Source organism: Dermacentor variabilis, chromosome 3 (genome assembly GCF_050947875.1).
Source record: "Dermacentor variabilis isolate Ectoservices chromosome 3, ASM5094787v1, whole genome shotgun sequence".
Taxonomy (NCBI): domain Eukaryota; kingdom Metazoa; phylum Arthropoda; class Arachnida; order Ixodida; family Ixodidae; genus Dermacentor; species Dermacentor variabilis.
Window position 1 is genome coordinate 92,309,899 of NC_134570.1, and position 19,955 is coordinate 92,329,853.

A 19,955-nucleotide genomic window follows, 5' to 3' on the forward strand; every position below is an offset into this window, starting at 1 on the left:
TTCGGCACTGCGTCCTCCAGTTTAAACGCATGAATTACCTACCTGCACTCGGCAGTACGCATGTGCTGTACCTTTTTCGGACCCATGGCCTTGCGTGCACCTGGGGTGCGCGCGCTATAACCTAGGGCCTAGCACAACGGTAAACACAGGCCACACACATACACGCGCCTTCGTGCACGGCGCTATGACACCACAGAAAAGGGAAGCGCGTAAAGACACACACCCGCACACTGAATTTACATATTAGAGAAAGGAAGAAGTACGCGCACGGCATACACACGGAGCTAGCGCATTAGAAAAAAAAGTGCGCACGCACGTACACATACACACACGAGCTAACGTACTAGATAAGGACGGAATATACGCGCGCGCACATGCGCACGTACACAGAGGTAACACAAACGAAAAAAAAATTCGCTGCCTGAAAGTTCAAATTACCGCCGTACTTATTCAAAGCCAGCCGCAACAATTGTGGCACCAAGTTTTTGACAGTAAATTCGAAAAGTAATTCCAGCATTTCGGTTTTTCTGACTACATTAACAAGATTCCCCATTCTGGCTTTGCCTACACTGCTCAGAACAATGTTATTACGTGTGCATTAAATCTGAAATCAGCGGCAACGATACTGTAAAACACGCCGGTTGTCTACTCATGGTAGCCGATGACACGCGCAGAAGTATCGTTATACTGACGCAATGATGATGATCATCATTTATAGACTTCCCCTTTGAAATGGGGTAGCGACAAACAACCAGCCTGCTTGAGTTAATCAGGCATGATATACATGCTTTTCATCCCAGCCATTCTTGTATACATCTCCTTTCCTCCTTCCTCAAAGCTTCTCTATCTACCCTATGCCGCCACCTATTCCTGTATGGATCTGGCCGTATCAATCTCTTCCCTGCTATTTAGAGCGCAGCTCTTAGGCGCCCGTTCTCCTGCGTCGGCGTCGGCGTAACCGAGCGAACGAGCACAGCGAAAGACGAAAGCGAACGCAGAGCCTTGGCAGAGCGCAGCGGGGGGTTGCAAGGCGCGAGGAGGAAAAGGGAGAGCAAGGTGCAATGCAACCTGTATTTGTAAAGCGGAGAGGGTACGACGAGAAGGGTGAACATGAAAGTGGAGTGCCGGCACGACGAGGCATGCCAGCGCGGAAACAAAGTGCTGGCGTGGGCTTAGGACCCACTGCGCATGCGCTATTTCGTCTGCGGCGCCGCCGCCGCTGGAGAATGCGTTCCGCGCGAGCTACGCGTTCCCCGTGCTCAAGCTTTCTTTCTGAACAATGAGCGACTGAACTGGTGGAAATGTTTCGTCTGCCGCTGCTGCTAAAGGCCGATCCACACGACGGACCAAATTGCTCTTTTGGACCGCGGTCCGCGCATCACGTGATAGGACGTCACCAGTTCGTGCGTACCGCCGTTGGCCCGCGCAAGACCGCGGCCCTCGCGGTACAAGAAATCGCCGAGGCTTTTCCCGCTTCCGCTTTGGCGGCGGACCGCATGCAAACCGCAGCGATTTTTGGCTTAAGCCAACGAATGTTGTCCGGCAACACAGTGTCTTCAGTCAAATCCAATGTAGTTTTCGGCTCAGCAAAAGCCAGTCAAGCCAGCCGTTTCATGTCCGCTGTTCCGCCTACACGTGCGTGCAGCAGATATATTTTTTAAACACCGTGCCCTCTTGGAGTGACGAGGAGGTTTTTTCATTTTGTATACCTCGTTGAGCAGTTCCCGGCTTTGTGGGACTCGAGCCGGAATGATAACAATGATAAGTCTGGCCGGGAGTGTAGCTAGTTGGTCTGCTCTGCCGTCTGCTATGGCCGTCCGCCGCGTGGATGTGCTCTGCGCCGGACCGGACCGCGGCGGGCCGTGACGTCGCATCACGTGACCGGGCAGAGGCTCAGCGCCGCCGCCGAGGGTACCTTGTCCTTCAGAATCCAGTTATTTGCCACATTATATCGCGAATTCAAAACACCTAAACAGCTGAGCTCGAAATTGGCATTAGGGAGTATGGCAATCGTCGCCGTGTTTTATTTTTTCAACAGGAAACGGAAGCAGGGTAGGTAGATTCTGTCTGTGTCTAGTACAAGCTAGTTCTGCGTGCCTGTATGTGTATGTGCGTGCGAAAGCGGCACCAAATCAGCGTCATGATGCGGAGAAGGGGTGACCTACTCGTAGGATGTGGTGAGCTTGATCGGCGCAGCTACTCCTCTAGCCACCATAGTACCGGTGCACACACGTTGATCACCATCAAAGACACAGCGTACGCTGCCGTCGCTGAGCGTTATTCTTGATATACACGGCATGCACATAAGAAAGCTGACAAGGCGCCTCCTGTAGCTGTAAAGCTCATGCTCTGACACCTGTATACAAGGCATATTTGAGAAATCCAAATATATTTATCCTCCTGTGATACGAAGACAGCTTAAGGGCATAACGGATTTGCAAGTCGGCTCTTATTATTTCGATATGTTTAGAGCGTGGAAAACCAATTTTATCAATATATATGGACACCTCAGGAGAATTTTCACCCCCGCGTTGAGGTTCCACATATAAGTACAAGTGCGACAAGATCCCATCGCGCGCCTTATGCCATGGTTGGGAGGGCGAGCGTGCAGCGGTAAGCCGAGAAGGATGGCGACTTCATTTTTTTTTTGTGCGCCCACCTTTTCGCATGTCTAATGGTGGAGGTCACGTGATCAAGCGCTTGGTGACGTAATCAAGCGCGCGCTAGCTCGGCCGTAGCTGTTCACGTGACTGAGCGCTTACGCGGCCTACGCGCCATATCATGGAGGTAATCTGCGACGGGCGCACAGGCTAAGGGTGAGCCGAGAGAGCTGGTTGCTACATGCTCACTATTTCCCGCACACCTACTCTTGGAGGTCGCGTAATCTCAAGTTTCCGAGACACGGTGAAGCGAGGGGTGCATGGCGCGAATCCGGGGGCGCTCTTCGTCACGCCAGCGCTGCAATAAAGAGTTTTCGTCGTCATTGAGTGATAACTGTTCATGTTTGCCTATGCGGGCACGTGTAACCGTGCTTGTTAATATAATTAGTAAGCGTATGTTTACTGCAATTAGTACGGCCGACAAAACTACTAAGCTTACCTCGTATAACTATCTAATGCTTTGATATATCGCTATCAATGCTTCGCCTTTCGGACGAAACTGCGACTTCTTTGATAGAATATCCCTGTTATAGATGGCAGAACCAGGACTTCCATGAATGCGGACAGAGTGACCATCCTCGCATGTTTGATATGGTAAAGACTACTTTTGTTTGCATAGACAGGAAGCGGAAGGTGCGACATCGTGTGGGGTTGCCACATTCGCGCTGCATTCATGATTTTTATGCGAATTTGCCGTATTCGAAGCACACTTCACGTGTAATTGTCGTCGTCAGTGAGGACAAAACGGCTTCAAATGAGTGTCTATCTCATCGAAAACTGGTGGCAGCAATATAACTAAACCACTTCCATACATTTCTGCAGGCACCTGGCTTCGTGTGCAGTATAAATATTTTACGTAATCGCTTACGAATTAAGGTTGAATAGATTCGAAGCCAATGTGCATTACAATGTACACACTGTCTTCTGAGGCCGCTGAAAGATCGCTAGCTTCAGATGTTTTGGTTCCTGAACTTCGAGAAAAGTGAGCGCATAACTGTCGCATCGATCTCCTTGAATTGATTCACGCTTTCTTTTTTTCAAGCATTTAGCATTATCTGCGAAAGAACAGAAACAACTTGACAATGGATAATTCATATATTGGCAGCAAATTGGCTTTGAAGTCATCGTGAATGCACGGGAAGCTTATGAAAACAGAGAAATGGTTCGCAGCATTGCAGAAACCGTGGAAGATGCGTCAACGCCGGACCACGATATCGGTACTTGAGTGCCCAGCCACATCGGATATCATGGCGACGTGGAGTTGGATGTACTTACCCAAAAGGCCTTGGGCAAAGGGAGTCGTGCCACACCTTGCTAAGAAGGACGTCATTAAAGTCGCAGTTTGGCGCGAAAAGCAAGCTTTGATAGCAATAACAAAGTATCAGTAAACCGCATAAATTGAAGCAAGCATTCACTTGCTAATTTTAGTAAGAAGCATGGTGTCATTCTTCCCCTGAGATGCGGACATGGTCAGATCTCACTCGACCTGTAGCACTCGCCGTCACAACGCTGGTGTAATGAAGAGCGCCAACAGCCGGGAGCGAACGCTTCGTGGCGCCTCTCGCTCCACCGCGTCCAGGAAACTCGAGATTGGGCGATCTCTAGCATTAGGCGCGCGGGAACACGATGCGCATAAAGCCACCACCCATCTCGGCTCTCCCTATAAGTATTTGCACCCGCCGCAGACTACCTCCAAGGTGCGGCATGGTGCTCGGACAGCCGTGCACAGCCACGAAGAAGCTATAGGAGGAGACGCGCACTCTGCTTCTTTAGAGCGCGTTTGATCACCTGACCTCCAACATTGGGCGCTGTTACGAACGACCTGCAGAGGTGCCGACCTGCAAAGTTTTCCCAGCCAGCCGCAGCCGCGGGGGTGGCGTTCTTCGGGGAAGCGACCATCGTCCCCAGCCGTTTGGCGCCGGGATGTCTGCTGCGGCGGCAACCTGCTTTGTGAAGACAAGAGTGCGCCGCCTTCACGGTTCGATTGGAGCGGGGGAATTCCTGGAAGGAGATGCTTCGCGGTGCCGTCTGAAGCAGTTTAGGAGTCGTCGGTCGATGGACAGACGCGGCGGCCACGGACTGCAGGGTCAACTCTGGGATAAAGAAGCGCCTGCTCGGGTCAAGCACCGTGTCTGCGAGAACCCTCTCCCGTTGGTGTGGTCAGTGCAACCTGTGCGGAAGTGAGTGCGTAAACGCTCCCCCTCAAAGGTTGGTCGGATACGATGACTTTGGATGCTCCGTTTGATCGAACGGCCGTTTTCCCTCACCTAGGGATCTAGGGAGGACAGAGTGTTTATAAGCAGCCGTTGTCGGCTCTTCATGGTGCATTCCACTTTCAGTCATGTTAGACTGATGAACTGTAACGTTCTCATGTAGATACTGTAAATAAATCCCATATTCGTCGTTCTCGGTGAGAACAAGTCTCTCCCTTCAACAACGTACTCACGTGGATGAGTTGGACGACGGCATGGACCAGCTACCATCTATTTCATGCCCGACCCCAACCATTATAGCGCGCAGGAAGACTGCGAGCTTCAAGCCATCATCACTTTCAGCTCATCCTCGCAAGCTTTCAATTGCACCCACAGCGTACGACACGCGGGGCGCGATATGATGTTATCGCACTTGGACTTCATACGGAACATCACCGTGATGGCGAAAATTCGCCTTCAATGTCCATATAAATGTTATCGTAATGATATTGCAACTATATGGACATTCGAGATGCATTTCTGCCGTCAGCGTTGCCGTCGTCGTGAGGTTCCGTATAAAATTCAAGGGCGATAAAATCGTCGCCGCGCGCCGTATGCTGTATGTTCGGGTGAAAGCATGCGAGGGTGAGCCGGCGATCGGGGCTCAATGTCGTGCACGAAAGGGAGAGAAGCGGGGAGGAAGCGCGCCGTCTTCCGTCGCGCACGAGGCTCCGGGGGGAGGGAAGAGGGGTCACGTTCTACTCCTGGTGGCCTGGGTGCATTTTTACAATTGATAGTAAGTATAGCGGGCCGTGGCATTTCCCGAGGCGCCCGGCGTTTCTGCGCAGGCGCGAGTAAAAGCGGGTGAGAGAGAGAAAATCTGAAGGCTTTTGCTCCTTGAATATCTGACTTTGCCTAGACACTACGTAGGAGAAGTTTCATTGCTCATGTTGCATGCGTTTGTCCCCTAGGCGTGCCAGCATTGCGGAATGGGGTCGAGTTTGTTCACGCTCTGATGCTGGCTGCCAGCGCGGTGAAACAGTGGGCACGGACGCGCCATTTGGTGATCGCTGTGTCTGAAGGTACGTTGGCCAGACTTTCTCGCGCCTGCGGTGCTGGGGCTGAGTCAGTCACGTCGGATTAAACCTTTCTTGACCCTTGCAGCGCTCTACTTTAAAAAAAAAAGAAAAACATCACTGATTTTTTCCGGGGAGCAGTAGGGGCCGGGATTGCTCTCCCGGTGCAGTATGTTCGCTCTCGGGTGGCTTTTCGTATGCTGCTGTCCACAACTTTTCAGGAGCATTTTTAATGGTCCCATTTGAGTGAAATAAACGCAGAGCGCCTTAGCAACCGTTTGATTGATCAGTCGTTTGATTAACAGCCGTTTGATTAATCATAAGTCCAGTTTCCATGTCTGAAAGGGATACAAAAAAGGAAAGAAAAATTCAGCTGTACTTATAGTACGTTCCGCAATACCAATATCGCCTGCTATAACCTTGTGTAACACACACGCACACACACGCACGCACGCACGCACTCAAAAAGGGGAAGGGGGAGAAGAAACAGCCACTCTGATTGTGAAAGAGGCTCGGTGAGCCACAAAAGACGCAAGAACGGAATACGGGTGGCGATACCGCCCTGAGGTCCCGGCATCGGCTCGCTGCGAAGTCATGGATTTTGACGGCCTCTCGTCGTGCGCAGTTAACCGCTTTATTCGTTTCAAGGTGGACTACATGGTATTCTAAAAGAGCCAAATAATTAAACACGGCAAGTATGGTGAATATTTAATGAACCGCAACTGCCTAAATTCGAAAAGATACCTTGCAGTCCGTTACGTCACTCTGACGCACCTACCCGCCGTGGTTGCTCAGTGGCTATGGTGTTGGGCTGCTGAGCACGAGGTCGCGGGATCGAATCCCGGCCACGGCGGCCGCATTTCGATGGGGGCGAAATGCGAAAACACCCGTGTGCTTAGATTTAGGTGCACGTTAAAGAACCCCAGGTGGTCAAAATTTCCGGAGTCCTTCACTACGGCGTGCCTCATAATCAGAAAGTGGTTTTGGCACGTAAAACCCCAAATATTATTATTATTATTACTCTGACGCACCGTCGCTAGACGAGACGTTCACTTGAGGAATCGCCAGCCGTTTGTGCGCAGGCGCGAGTAAGAGCGGGCGCGAGAGAGAAAATCTGGCGCCTTTTGCTCCTTGAACATATGACTCCGCCTAGGCACCACGGATGAGGTTTCTTAGCGCGTGTTGTAGGCGTTTGTCCCTGCCCGTGCCAGGGGTGTATAAGATTGGCTGTCCGCTAACGTGGACGGCGAATTTTTTATGCGAACACCCCCTGGCACGCTTCGGCCTCCGCGGCCCCAGCCCGCGGGCCGCCCTGCTTACAGCTTTGATCCCCCCGCTACCCCTTAGGTGCCGTGGAGATCCTGAGCCGCCTGCTTTATTATAACCTCAGGTGCTGTCCTGAGGCCTCTGTTTGCCGGTTACATGGGCCCTCCTGGAACAGTGCTTATAAAAGATCCAATCTATCGTCGCGTCGGAAAAATCGACCTGTGACTTATTCAACACCACTCAGAACCTTGCTCCTTCAGACACAGTGATCACCAAATCGGGCGTCCGTGCCCAGTGCCTCACCGCGCGGGCAGCCAGCGGCGGAGCGTAAACAAGCTCGACCGCAATGCCGGCATGTCTAGCGCACAAACGAACACAACAGGCGCCAAGAAACCTCCTTCGTAGTGGCTAGGCAGTCATGTATTCAAGGAGAGAAAGCCCTCACATTTTCTGTCACGCCCGCTCTTACTCGCACCTGCGCGCAAACGGCTGGCGATCCCTCAAATGAACGCGTCTCGTCGTCGCTATAGGGTTTGGACGCATCGTTTAAGAAAGGGAAGCTAGACTTCCATTTTGTCTTCTAATAATCCACCTATTGGCTCGAAGTGAACGACAACGGAGTTTCTAAGGACAATCATATAAGCCTAAACTGATTGAAGTGTTTCTGTTTGGTGTTCCTTTAATTAAGCACAGAGCAGAGCCACCCGGCGAGCACACCTATACGTCACAGGGCTTTACGCCGGGTCGAGATGCGAGCGCCATTGCTATGGCTAAAGGATGCTTGCGGCAGATGGTAGGTTGTGTCGGCGTACTAAATCCTGGTAAGCCCCAAAATATATCGCCTTTAAATTGGGCAAACTGTGGAAGGCAGGTGCAGATTTAAATAATTCTGCTCCGGACACTTCTTGCGACATTCGGGTTCGATTCCAATCATTACATTGCATAACACGCAGCGCGATTGCATGATAAGGTCACAATCTGTGTTTAGCTCGTTTACGCTCGTCCTTCATCATCATCATCAGCAGCCTGGTTACGTCCACTGCAGGGCAAAGGCCTCTCCCATACTTCTCCAACTACCCCGGTCATGTACTAATTGTGCTCATGTTGTCCCTGCAAACTGCTTAATCTCATCCGCCCACCTAACTTTCTGCCGCCCCTTGCTAGCTAGGCTTCCCTTTCCTTGGAATCCAGTCCGTAAACCTTAATGACCATCGGTTATCTTCCCTCCTCATTACATGTCCTGCCCAGGGCCATTTCTTTTTCTTGATTCCAACTAAGATGTCATTAACTCGCATTTGTTCCCTCACTTAATCTGCTCTTTTCTTATCCCGTAACGTTACATCTATCATTCTTCTTTCCATAGCTCGTTGCGTCATCCTCAATTTAAGTAGAACCCTTTTCGTAAGCCTCCAGGTTTCTGCCCCGTACGTGAGTACTGGTAAGACAGAGCTGTTATACCCTTTTCTCTTGAGGGATAATGGCAACCTGCTGTTCATGATCTGCGAATGCCTGCCAAACGCACCCCAGCCCATTCTTATTCTTCTGATTATTTCAGCTTCACGATCCGGATCTGCGGTCACTACCTGTACTAAGTAGATGTATTCCCTTACCACTTCCAGTGCCTTGCTACCTATCGTAAACTGCTGCTCTCTTCCGAGACTGTTAAACATTACTTTAGTTTTCTGCAGAATAATTTTTAGACCCACCCTTCTGCTTTGTCTCTCCAGGTCAGTGAGCATGCATTGCAGTTGGTCCCCTGAGTTACTAAGCAAGGCAATATCATCAGCGAATCGCAAGTTCCTAATGTATTCTCCATTAACTATTATCCCCAATTCTTCCCAATCCAGGTCTCTGAATACCTCCTGTAAACACGCAGTGAATAGCATTGGAGAGGTCGTTTCTCCTTGCCTGACGCCTTTCTTTATTGGGATTTTGTTGCTTTCTTTATGGAGCTTGTCCTTCACCTATGCAAAAACCAAGCATTGCATATCTAAGCTCGCGTCGAACGGCCGGCGTAAAAACCACGCCTTTATCGCCGTACGATCACCCTCAGCGTGATCATCGTCGCGCTGCTGTCGTCACAGGCACGTACGCTCACAACCCACGCACTGCTCAATTTAAACAAACGCGTTGGTCCACTTAGTATCGCGTTGCGGTACCGCAAACAAAGCTAGATAGCCAGGCACCTGCAATATGTTTCGCATAACATCGATTCCCACAGTGTGTGGGATATGCACAATTATACTTAATAAGATGATGAGAGAGAGGCAGACAGAAGAAAGGAGAAAGGCAGGGAGGTTAACCAGAGCGGAAGATCTGGTTTGCTAACCTACTGTAGGGAGAGAGTGGAGGGGAAGTAAAGTGACGGGAAAGTAGATAAAGAGAGGAATAAAAGGGAGCACATATACACAATCGCAGTCGGTCATTGTCACCGCATACCATTCCCGCTCGGCACAGTAGCATTTGTGGTACTATAAACAGGCTACAGCCGCTTGTCTAAATCTGCCGTCTTTAAAAAGTGCGACAACTGCCATCGTCGCCTTTCGCTGCTATGGCTTATGATGTCGGCATAGCGCGCTTTGACCAAAGACCTTTAACAGAGGATGCCATTTTATAGCATAAGATGATGAAATTGTTAACGCATCCATAGGCTCGTGTATACAGTCGAAGCGGATTCTATATACGTTTCTGTGTGACTTAGTGCAAATTGAATGAGTTGCGCAATAGAAATAGACGTTTATGATATATAGGATTTCTTTGCGTGTGTGTGCGTCCGCCACCTCTCGCAGCACGCAGCGTCCTACACGGAAGTGAGGCCTCCGTCGACCGGCACGAGCGTGTCGAAGCTTGCACTGGAGGTGTGCCAGCGTAGGTGTTCTGTGGTACCACTCAATCGAGCAATGTCGTTTAGCCGTGTTTTGCCTGCTTGCGGCCTCTGCACAGCGCTGTTGGAAGCGCGGAGCATCTGCGCTATATAGCTTTGCAGCCATACATTCGCGTGCTTTGGCAGTTGTCATGTCGTCACGTGTTCGTTATTTGAAGATACGCGCGTGCGCCTTTAGTACAAGGCGTACAGAACGCAGCAGAAGGCACGGCTGCGCTCGCATAGATCTCCGTAGTGGATCGTCCACTGACCTGGTACGGGGGGGCGCCGGGAACCTCGAACCGCAAGACGAGAGGCGTCGCGTGCAGGCTGATCACGTGGTACAAGATCCCCCAGGGCACTCGAATATCCATTCACACTCACTCACTTGTAAATTGCACTCGGGCGTCGCCTGTGTGTGAGTTACAGCGCGAGCAATGAAAAGCCACCGCGTGTCTGGCAAAAGAGGCGGTCGTCTGCCGCCGCAGGCAGCGGCAGCCGCGCGCTGCAGCCTGTATACGACGGACGGACAAACTGCCGATGTGCGAGGCCTTCCCGCGCAAACCTGCGTTTATCTCTTTTGTTTTTATTTATTTCGTTGCCTTTTTTTTTTTTTAAATCGAGCTGTCTTAAGTCACCGCGGCGGCGGCGGAGAGATACGGACGACGACGTTCACCCGAGTGGACGTGACAGCCCTGCGAAAAGAGACGCCGGCGTCGCGTTTGTGTAGCGGTCGTCTGCCGGGTCTAATAAGCGAGCGGAAGGCTACGCGTGCCTGCGTGTGCGTGCGTGCGGCCACGCTGTGGCGTCATTGAAATGCGCTTCTGTCTAGGTGCACGTAAAGCGGCCGATGCTTGCGGAAGAAGACGTGCAGGAATGTGTTAGGTTTAGGCCCGTAAGAGAAAGAAATGAAGCAACGATGAGAGAACAGACTAGCAGTACTAATATATATATACATATATTGGAGTAAAAAAAAGGAAGCTAAATACAAACGCACGTGCTGCAGTGGTAGAGGTTGTTCTCGGTATTTTTCTTTAGTTAGAAAAATAATCAACGTAGAAGAAACGTCGCCCGTTGAAGATATATATAGAACAGTGCCACCACCACTTCGGCTTGATTACGTGAAGAAGCTAACATTAGTTGTACAGTGACTCGCACGTATAACTGGCCAATTAAAAGTTAATCGTATACTTAGGTTCTTAAATAATTATTGCAGGACGCGCGTTGCGGTCACAGAAGTGCAGCCAGCCAACACTGTGCGACTATACATGCAGGGTGTTTCACTTCACTTGAGCCAAACGTTACAAAATATGCAAATGTTACGTAGCTGGACGGAACCAAGGTAATGTTGTTTGCCGTCGCTTGGAGATACTCAGTTTTATCTTCTGTTGCTTTCCGCCTAATTACATAACTAGTCTTAATTAATTAATCGACTTCTGAAATATTGTATTTAGATGAAAGTGTCAATGAGAAAGTAGTAGTGCAACTTGGAAAACCCCCGATAGAGCTTTCTGCTGCTCAATACCTGTTGCATAAATGTGTCTTTCCGAGCGCGAAAGAAGCCCGCGAATACACGCAAAGTGCCTCGTGCATAGCATAGCAAAGATCCATGAGAGACCGCTATCGGACGAGTTTCTTTTAGGTCCTTGGCCTAATGCAACCAGCGCTGCCCTGGTAACAAGAGCCGCTATAGCTTTTCTGCAAGCCACTGGGCTGGACGCACGGCTTTACAGATGCCACAACTCTGTGAATTTGTATAGACGCATCTCTTCCTTACACCATCATCATTCATCAGCCCTTTCCCTCCCCGTCCCTTTTCCCCAGGGTAGAGTAGCAGGCCAGAGGAAGTTATAGCTCAGGCCGACCTCTCTGCCTTTCTGTAAATAAATTTCTCTCTCTCTCTCTCTCGCCTCGTGCGGCCAGTCGCGCGGCAATTTTGCGTGTAATATTGCGTGTAACCTGGCGAAGATGGTTTATTTTTCCATCTTTTCTTGCTTTTTTTCTGTTTTTTTGTTTACTTGCGGCAGTGCATTATGCTTTGTTGCCTGTGGCACTACCTGTGGTGGACCGCGCGGTGAGCAGTGACATTGTATCTACTGTGGAAATTTATACCACGTTTGCTGTGGCGCGAGGGAGTGCGCAACGAAAAAACGTGCGACAAGCTTGGCTTAGGAAACCGCCCGCGTCGTTTTCGTGTGGTGCACGGCACGATGAACCAGCTCGTCTCGCTTTCGAAAAAAGACGTGGACGAGCATTGCGCCTAGTGTGTGTCCAGTCGCTGCGATGGGGCGTCGACAGCTCGACAACTGCCCCAACGAAGTCGTCGCGGTGAAACTTCGTTTTCGCGCAGGTGAAAAATGAATGAGACGCGACGAGCATCAATAAGCACACACACACACACACACACACACACACACACACACACACACACACACACACACACACACACACACACACACACACACACACACACACAAACACACACACACACACACACACACATATATATATATATATATATATATATATATATATATATATATATATATATATATATATATATATATATATATATATTGTCACGTGGTGGTGACGTTGAATAACACAGTAGCAATACTGTGAACGACAAAACTTTTCTTGGGCGAACCTGTGCCCACAAAACAGGCTACACTTATAGCACAACGATAGCGGCGAACACGTACGCTCGGCGATCGTCGAAAATCTGATCAGCGGGTCAAGCGCGTCGGCTTTTATACAGCAGTCATCGAATGTTCCAGACTAATCGTTGGGACCCGCATGCCTTCTACAAAGTTCTACACCATTCGTGTCAAGCGATGAAGTCAGATAACACAAGGTACGGCGACAACAGACAGCCGATAGAAGCATCGATAACTTTCCAGAAACTTCGGATACATGCAGGCGCGCCCCGCGCTGTGCGATAACATTTCTTAGGCGGCGAAACATGTCGCCCGATAAAGACAAGTACACGTGTCTATATATATATATATATATATATATATATATATATATATATATATATATATATATATATATATATATGCAGGTTCAGTCTTGTGTTGAAAAAAAGTTTGTTTTCATTTCAGAAACGTTTTCTGCATGAGCGGCTGTATAGCATGTTTCTTGCCCTTGCGGCAACATCCCGTACTCTTCGCCATGGGGTATGCAAGAAAGACACACACACACACAAAAAAAGAACATGCGGGATTTTTATATAAGCCAAAACTATACTATCTGATTACGAGGCACGTCGTGAAGGGAAAGTGGGAGGGGGTACGACTGTCGATTAATTTTTACACTTCTTGAGTTTTTTTTATATATACTTGCACCCAAGTCTACATACAGGAGCGCGTTTTCGCGTTTCGCCGCCATCGAAGTGTGGTCGCCGCGACGGGCATCGAACCCTCGACCTGGAGTTCGGCAGCGCGACGCCATCGCCACGGGGCCACCCGGGTGTGTAATGCAGAAAAGGTAACTCGCTCAAATGGCTGCGCTTAATCACATATATCCTGTGAAAAATGGGCTTCCTTGCATGTTTGTATGTTTTTTTGGTTATGTTTACCTTTACGGGCACGATGTGTATTGCATGACGGTGGCTGACAGTTCTAGAAGTTTCTGTTTCCACGTGGTGGCCGGTACAGCGTATTATTCGACGGAGGGTATACCTTCGCGTCGATGCAACGCAAATCTTTTTTGACTAGATGTTTTAAACTGAACAAACGTCTATAGCGATTTACTGCGTTTATTTTTAAATACGTCAGGTTTAAATAGTAAAGCTTTCCATAGGGCTGCTTTCAATGTCAATTTATTTATTTAACCTTGCAAATAGATACATTATGGAATGAAGAATATGCAGGAGGAGGTCCCGAGATCTAGAGCTGTAGGGAGGGACCTCGAGCTAAATAGTTAGAAACGTAAAAAGACAATAATTATTACAGCAGAGGGCGAAGTGTTCTATTCATTTTGGATGGAGGACTGGAAAGATGGGTCACAGTTAAGAGGAAGCATTAGCTTGGGGCAAACTCCGATGCCGCCTATTCAAACACACGTGAAACGCAGAAATATTTTTATACAACAATACCTGGACCATTATGATTCAAATTTGATTCAATTAAGAGAGACGGTTACATTCAAGTTACTGTGTGAAGTGTACTCTTTATCGAGGGCTTGAATGGTTTTAAAATGTTCTGGTGGTGCCGTGGTTAAACCAACGCGAGGAATGACACTGCAGTTCAAGACATCGCATGTCACGACCTCAACTGCGGCAGAACTAACGGCCCTGCGTCGAGCACTGGAAATCATTGATTCTGAAATACATAGAAAATGGGCTGTGTACTGCGATTCAAAACTGGCATTACAGTGGACGCAGTCAGTTCTCCGACACGGATGCCATGACAAATTGACATACGAAATCGCGAAACTTTACCATCACGTCCCACAAAAAAGGTCACGATGTCGCTTTTCAATGAGTACCTGGCCATTGTGGAATCAGTGGCAATGACTCCGCCGATAACGCTGCTCGCACAGCACATCAAGAAGAGCACAGCGTTCCAATTCCGCTTTCGAGGACAGACGCCGCAAGACAGCTTCGACACCTGGCACGCAGTCTCACACCGACCGAGTGGAACTCGCCAAACTTAGGACTTACACGACTGCATCGACTAAACCCCTCCCTGCAACCCCGACCTCCACTCGCACTTCCTCGACGTGAAGCTACGCTTCTCTGTCGCCTTTGGTTAGGAGTTGCCTTCACAAAGACATACTCTATATTAATTGGAGTAACTGACAGTGCAGCATGCCAGGTCTGTGGCACCGAAGAAAACAACGACCACCTGCTGTGCCACTGTCCACGATACACCCCAGAGAGACAAGAACTTGCCAAAGCATTCCAATAACTGGACAATCGGCCGCTTTCTGTGCAGGTGCTGCTGGAACGCCGCCCCCGTCGCCCGTCGGCCCATAAAACGGTGAAGGCGCTGTTGTGCTTCTTAAGGACGACGGGCTTGTGCGACCAACTGTGACTATTAATGCAATTTCTGTAAGACCACACACGTCTGCGAACTCACGGCAATTTCCTTCTATCCTTCCCTCCTCTCTCCCCGTTATCTTTGTTTTCCCCCTTTCCCATTCCCCCGGTATAGGGTAGCCAACCGGACGTTATTCTGGTTAATCTCCCTGCCTTCTACCTATCTCTTTTCCTCCTTTTAGCCGAAAACTGGCATCATAAAAAAGAACAGAATCACGAAGCTTACAAATGTGTATCCTTGTAGCAAAGACAGATATCGGAGTTCTCGAAACTGTATCCGTCAGAGCATCTAAGCGGGACAAATTTGATTTATCAGTTTACAGCTTACGTGAATCTCTTACAATGTGTACCAGAGTTTTTCAAGAGTTCTGCTCACAAACTAGTTGTATATTTCAGAGCGCTTTACAACACATCAATTTTATCCGCTTTGGATTTATCATTAGGTTCAGTTTGAAAAAATTTGATATAGTTTTTCATCCTTGAATTACTCTATAGTTTCGTTTTTCGAGATTTTGCAATTCTGAAATACATTAACGGCCAGAACGAAGAATCTGCTTCTAACAGTCACTGTAGAATGTAACTTTTATTGCAATAGCAATTATGTGGACACACCAAGCGAATTTCTACCATCGGCGTTGCTGTGAGGTTCCGCATATGTTTAGGTATATGTATTCTATATGCCATGCTGTGTAGTATGGGCTATGTGCGGGTATTATTGTCCCGATATTCTATCACTATAAGTTTCTCATACCAAGTCTTACATTCTTGACAAAATTATTCCTCAGAATTTTGAGAATGCCAACCGCAAAAATATATCATGCAACAAAACATCGACAGCGCGTGCCTTTTATCTTAAGTCTTATCAGACTTAAATATTGAACGTTCGAAAGAGTTCCAATCTGAAGAAAAGATGCAATCTTATTGGCGCGGCTGCGCACCACCTCCGAGATTGACCCAAGAAGGAGATTTGAAACATACCCGATACGGAAACGTGGAGGTAAATTCGCTAAGAAAGATCTTTATTCAATAAACATAAATTGTCCGATGTGGCAGGATTCAAAAAGTGTACACCTACCACAACAGCTCGCTTTCTTTTTTACTTAGTCGGCGTACGTTTACTTAATTTCATACTGCCACTATACAGCCGTACGAGTCTTACACTTCGTGTAATATTCTAACACGTTGCTATCGCATTCATTGCTTCGCCTTTATGGCGATACTTTCGCGTATTTATTTTTTCTTTTAATGCAACTAACCTGGACCAAATTTGGCGCATTGGTTGCCGAGAAAAATTTTTGCCGTTCCGCGCGTTTAGATGAGAGCAGCGCCCGTGATAAAGCTTCCTCAAAGCTTCTTTTCGATTGCAAGTCATCAGGGTCACCCGGCAAAAAGTTGGGACGTCGTTTAGATAAGCGGATGGCTCGCATCATAATTTGCTCACGGTGGGAGGCCTGTTCGTCTAGCCGCGCACTGATAGTCTCGCCTTAACGACACGCCTCTGAGATAGCCACGAGAAAGTGCTGACCGTATACGAGTATATGTACCGAGTGTTCCAGCGAATGGTCTTAAGCAAAAAGAAAAAAAGAAAAAAAAAGCGTGTATCACTAGAAAGAGATCACTTTTTCGGCGACACCTTGCTCGTGTCGGCGGACGCCAGAATTTGGTCAGCAATCTCCGATTATTAATTTAATGCGCTGATGTATAATCACTAACTAACGTTTGTTTAATCACATTTTCATCCATTTAGTCACGAATTATGACTGACTGCTGTTAAGTGCTTCGTAAATTACATTAGCTTTCTTTCTTTTGTTTGTTTACCGCTGCCGCGCTAATTGTGTGATTTCTCTTGCTCCCAGAACAAACGAATAATTTCTTTCTAATATGATCATACTATGACATAATTTGATACGTGTGTATATGTTATGAAAATCGTAATTTCTTTTTTTATATGGTATTTAATTATGTAACCTTGAAAACAAGAACGTATTCCAAAACATTGTAGTTCTTCCAGTAATGTTGGGTTTACCGCACATTATGTTCAATACAATCGCCAGCAGAGGAAGCAAGTGGCAATATAGTATGCAAGTGTAGTGGTTCGCACAACAATTGATAAGGGACGTTTACGGCGAACACAGACGAATGACCCTGAGGGTTCGTCAAAAACGTGACACGTAAGTTATTAATGAAGAAAACGGTTCACATCATAACATTATAGGATTGTTCTAAAGGATAAATTTCGTAACTGAATTCAAGAGAAAAAAAAATGCCGTGGTTTTTCCCGAAGGGCGAAGCATCGGTTGCGATAGCAAATTATTAGAGAGCTGTACGGAGTAAGGATAGTAGTTTTATCGGCAGTAAAGCTTGTAAGCATTCCCTTATACTAACTTAAATTGACAAGCATGGTGCCACGCGCGCACAGACAAACATGAACCCGTCTCTCTCGAAGACCGCGTACATTCGCTGTCAAAATGCTGGCGTGAGGAAGAGCGGCAGCGACAGCGAGCAAATTACCCTTCGTGCGGCGTCTCGCTTCAATGCGAACTAAGCGGCGAAAACAGCACGCGCGAACCATCAGCCCGCGGTGCGCCTAGACTCAGTACCCATCGCAGAGCGCTTTCGAGATAGGGCCCGCGCCTACGCGCTTAGCCGTGCCATACGCAGACGCCGGCGGAGTAGACCCCCCCCCCCCCCCCCTACTGATTTGCGCGCGATGAAAGACGGCGTGCTTCCTCCCCGTCTTCATCCCTTGCGCGCGCGAGATCGAGCCACCGTCCTCCGCTCACTCTTGCGTGCTTTTACTCGCGCCCATAGCATGCGGCCCGAAGCCTTAGCATTGTCACACTTAAAATTCATTCATTCATTAAAGGTACCCTCGAAGGCCCTCCTTACGAGGGTACTACATGGGTACATGGGGGGGGGGGGGGAGGGGGGCATCCCGGCGACGGCGCCACCGACTGCGAGAATGCTCCTGGAGTGTCCGTATAATTATTATCGCAATAACAAAAATGATAGCTGACTTATGCGCCCTTGCAGGTAGACAACAACCTATTTCCAGTGAAGTGTTTTCTCTCGAGCAGTTGCAGGAAGAATTTCAGTTACCTGTAATTAAATCATATAGTTTAGAGCGTTATCCATATATGACTGGCCGGTTTGAAACCTTGCCTGCACATAAAGTTTTCGAGGACTTGCAAAGGAATTTTTTCGAGGCCGGTAATTCATACACACACATTGATTTCGCCAGAACATTGGCCATGGTCTCCTCCCCTCCCACCAATTTTTCGCTAAATCTGATCTCGGTTGCGTTCATACCTTTCCCAGAGCAGCCGGGTAAATTCTGCATTGTTCGTAAAAGATTGTTATAACGCTCCGGATGGCTTGCATGCGTAATTTACTCCTAAGGCTATTTTTAGCCCACACACGGCGCCTACATATTACTCAGAACCTGCTCCTCATTAAAGAAAAAAAATGTGTACGAGGTGCCTTGTTTTGTTCACTGGGAGCACTGGAGAAAGCTAAAGCGTACGAATCGCGTATAATGCACCATATAAGAGACAGAGAACCATATGGTTCAGCATTTATATTACAATGCTTCTAATAAAGCTATGAACGCTAAAGTTTCGTCACACATTCTACTGAACATGATTTTCGTCACCACCAAATATAAAACAGGCGTATAACGCATACGTATCTCGAGACATCTCGAAGCAGAGGTTATAACGGCGGTATATGACACTTGCGAACATTTGCTTAATCTTTTTTTTTTTCAGACGCTTTATTTTATCCACGCACGTTTAACTTTTCGCACACATTTGCCATATAGCGTTAAACCCATGTTCCGTCGATTTTGGTGTCAGCGGCATTCGTTGTTATGCCAGGGCAGCGGGCTTAAATATGGCTCCGCTCTTAAAACACGCTCGAAATGCCTTGGAGCACTTGCACGCGTAAGTTAATTGCAGAGTTCATAGTTAACCGCAACACCCCGAATGTTTTCAACACACACACACACACACACACACACACACACACACACACACACACACACACACACACACACACACACACACACACACACACACACACACACACACACACACACACACACACACACATATATATATATATATATATATATATATATATATATTATCGACTACACAGGAGAGAGAGAAATAAAGAGGAAATGAAGGGAGGTTAACCAGATATCAGTCTCCGGTTTGCTACCCTAAGCTGGGGATGGGAGAAAGCTACTCACTATACGAACCTCGTATCACGCACGAAAGTATTGGGGGGGAAACGTGGGATCAGTGATTATTTGCGACGCTTTTAATTGAGCCAGGAATGTGAAAGTTTCGCCGCACGTTGCAACTGACATTAATACTATTTTCGACTAACTGGTAGCTGGTGTCTTGTGCGGTTTATTTAGGACTCTGGGAAACGTTTGCAGATAACGGCAGTGCTATATGACACTCTGGAACACTTGAATGAGCAACTTTCTATGAAGGCTGTAATTAACCTGCATATATAGATTAAACGTTTATCGTTCGTCGCTCACTGCATGCTGCCTATGGTTCGACGAAGTGAGCAGCACGTGGTGCAGCTCAAAAGGACAGACATGGCCTTGGTTTTTTTGACGGCGACATAAAGCTCCACTTTCCGACTCGCTCGTTTCATGGTGCTCATTGCTACCTCTTTCCGAGTTCTTGTGCGAGTGGATGCGCGTGCGTTTTGTTTTTGTCTTTTCTCTCGTTCTTTGGTCTCTTCTAGCGTATCAGACCTGCAGCAGCATGCCGAACCTTCTCTTCCGTTGACCCCCCACCTATCCTTCAGATGTCTCTCACGAGCGCGCAGGCATTT

At 48.1% G+C, this 19,955-nt stretch overlaps 1 protein-coding gene across 2 annotated transcripts in view; it reads right to left on the bottom strand.

The window, feature by feature from the left end:
* The window catches only part of LOC142576050 (3-hydroxyanthranilate 3,4-dioxygenase-like), a 41,605-nt gene that overhangs the window by 11,598 nt on the left and 10,052 nt on the right, over positions 1-19,955 (bottom strand). The window contains exon 1 of one of the 2 annotated variants that reach the window (XM_075685964.1): positions 10,330-10,559. The exons of the other annotated variant lie outside the window; for it this stretch is intronic. The gene's annotated coding sequence lies outside the window, so the exon portion shown is untranslated. Of the gene's footprint in view, positions 1-10,329; positions 10,560-19,955 lie in introns of those variants that run through there. 2 annotated transcript variants of the gene reach the window in all.